The following is a 2,574-nucleotide window of genomic DNA, read 5'->3' as shown; positions in this document are numbered from 1 at the left end:
TATAAAAAAGAAAAAAGTGTCTACAGAAGAGTTGGGCTGACTCCATCTAGGTGAGGAGTCTTCTCGGAAAGAAGGTGTAAACAATGTGGTTGAGGGGTAATAGCCAGTGCTTTAGTCTACAGTCATTTGGAATGACATTCTCTCTCGCCCCCAAGAAGCATTATTGAAGAACCAGTCGGCTTCATAAGATATATATACCCATAAATGTGTAATTGCTGTGTTGTACACCTGGAATTAGTATAATATTGTTAACTGTAATTAAAAAAAACAGTCAGTAGAGCTGAAGTTGAATTCCAGAAACTTTGTTTAAGAATCTTCCCTTCCTAGGGCAAGAAGCCAGAAATAAAACAACGATGGTATCCAGAAGAATGTACAAGAAAAGGAAAGCAAAAAGTGACCTCTTCTTTCCAGCAAGGAGTAATGTTAAGTCTGCAATGGCAAGTAAGCAAGCCTGGCCACTGAGGGGAAAAAATGGTAAAATGCTGATGATAATAAATCAAAGTGTGGAGACTCAAAACCAGCACAAGGTTGGTATTTCCCCATATAATTAATAATTGGTTCCAGCGAATGACAGAACAACTTTAACATTTGGTTGTGTCTAGCCAAGCTAGCTACTAGAGAGGACAAAGAATGTATGATAAAGTGAGTCATTGGAGGGTTTTGGTTGCAGTTTGCAGAAATTCCAACCTAAATTCTCTTGAGCAAAAAAACAATATACTGGCTCTCAGCAAAGGGGAAACGGTTTCAGAAATGGATGAGGAATAGTGGAAAATAGATCCTTAAATAAAAATTTTGGCTGTTCCTGAAAAGGGGGAGGATGGATGGTCAGAAAGCCAATTACAAATGTCCACCTCAAGGGAACTTCTGGCCAAGATGGAGGCATAGGCAGATATGCTTTGCTTCCTCACACAACCAAAAGAAGGACAACAACCAATTTAAAAACATAAAACAACCAGAACTGCCAGAATATCAAACTGTGTGAAAGTCTCACAACCAAGGCGTTAAATTCACCCAGACTGGTAGGAGGGGTGGAGAAGGGCAGCTGGGCAGAGAGGACGTGTGACAAGGTGGTGGCTGAAGGACCAGGTGGTCCTACATTTTTCTGTGGGTAAACCAGGAAGAACAACTGGGGAGCAAGAGAGATCACAAAACCAAGGGATTCAGCACAGAAATAAAGCCTCAAAACCTCTGGCTGTAAAAATCTGTGGGGATTGTAGTGGCAGGAGAAACTCCCAGCCTCATGGAGAGTCTATTGGAAGGGCCCAGGATCCTAGAACATACACAAACCCACCCACCTGGAAGTCAGTAACAGAAGGGCCCAATTCACTTGTGGATAGTGGAGAAAGTGACTAAAAGTGGCGGGAGAGCCAAGCAAGTGGCATTGTTCCCTCTCTGACCCTTCTTCTGTGTACAGCACCACAGTGCAGTGAAGTGGGTTGCCCCACCCTGGCAAATACCTAAGGCTCTGCCCTTTACAATGTAATAGATATGCTGAGACAAAGAAACATGGCCCAAATGAAAGAACAGATCAAAACTCCAGAAAAAGAACTAAGTGATGAGGAGATAGACAACCTATCAGATGCAGAGTTCAAAACACTGATAATCAGGATGCTCTCAGAAATGATTGAGTATGGTTGCAAAATAAAAGAAATGAAAGCTATACAAAGTGAAAAAGCTATACAAATAAAGAAAAATATACAAGGAACCAACAATGAAGGGAAAAAAACTGGGACTCAGATCAACGATTCAGAACAGAAGGAAGAAATAAACAGTCAACCGAAACAGAATGAAGAATAATTTTAAAAAATGTGGAGAGGCTTAGGAACCTCTGGGACAACTGTAAACATTCCAATATCTGAATCATAGGGCATTTCTTGCTCTTCCTCCAGAAGAAGAGGAAGAGCAAGAAATCGAAAACTTATTTGAACAAATAATGAAGGAAAACTTCCTCAATCTGGCAAAGGAAATAGACATGCAAGTCCAAAAGCTCAGAGAATCCCAAAGAAGTTGGACCCAAGGAGGAACACATCAAGACACATCATAATTAACTTACCCAAGATTAAAGACATGGAGAGAATCCTAAAAGCAGCAAAAGGAAAGGAGACATTTAGTTACCTACAAAGGAGTGCCCATAAGACTATCAGCTGATTTCTCAAAAGAAACCTTTTAGGCAAGGAGGAGCTAGAAAGAAGTATTCAAAATTATGGAAGGCAAGCACCTACGTCCAAGATTACTCTATCCAGCAGGGCTTTGATTTAGAATGGAAGGGCAGATAAAGTGCTTCCCAGATAAGGTCAAGTTAAAGGAATTCATTATCACCAAGCTCGTATTATATGAAATGTTAAAGGGACTTACCTAAGAACAAGAAGAAGATAAAAAATATGAACAGTAAAATGACAACAAACTCACAATTACCAACAACTGAACATAAAAAACAAAAAATAAGCAAACAACTAAAACAGGAACAGAATTCCAGAAATGGAGGGTTATCAATGGGGATGGGGGAAGAATGAGGGAAAAGGTACAGGGAATAAGAAGTATAATTGGTAGGTACAAAATAGACAGGGGGATGTT

This window comes from Phyllostomus hastatus, unplaced genomic scaffold (genome assembly GCF_019186645.2).
Source record: "Phyllostomus hastatus isolate PE091 unplaced genomic scaffold, TTU_PhHast_1.1 phas_scaffold_21, whole genome shotgun sequence".
NCBI classification, from domain to species: domain Eukaryota; kingdom Metazoa; phylum Chordata; class Mammalia; order Chiroptera; family Phyllostomidae; genus Phyllostomus; species Phyllostomus hastatus.
This window is presented reverse-complemented; position numbering follows the sequence as displayed.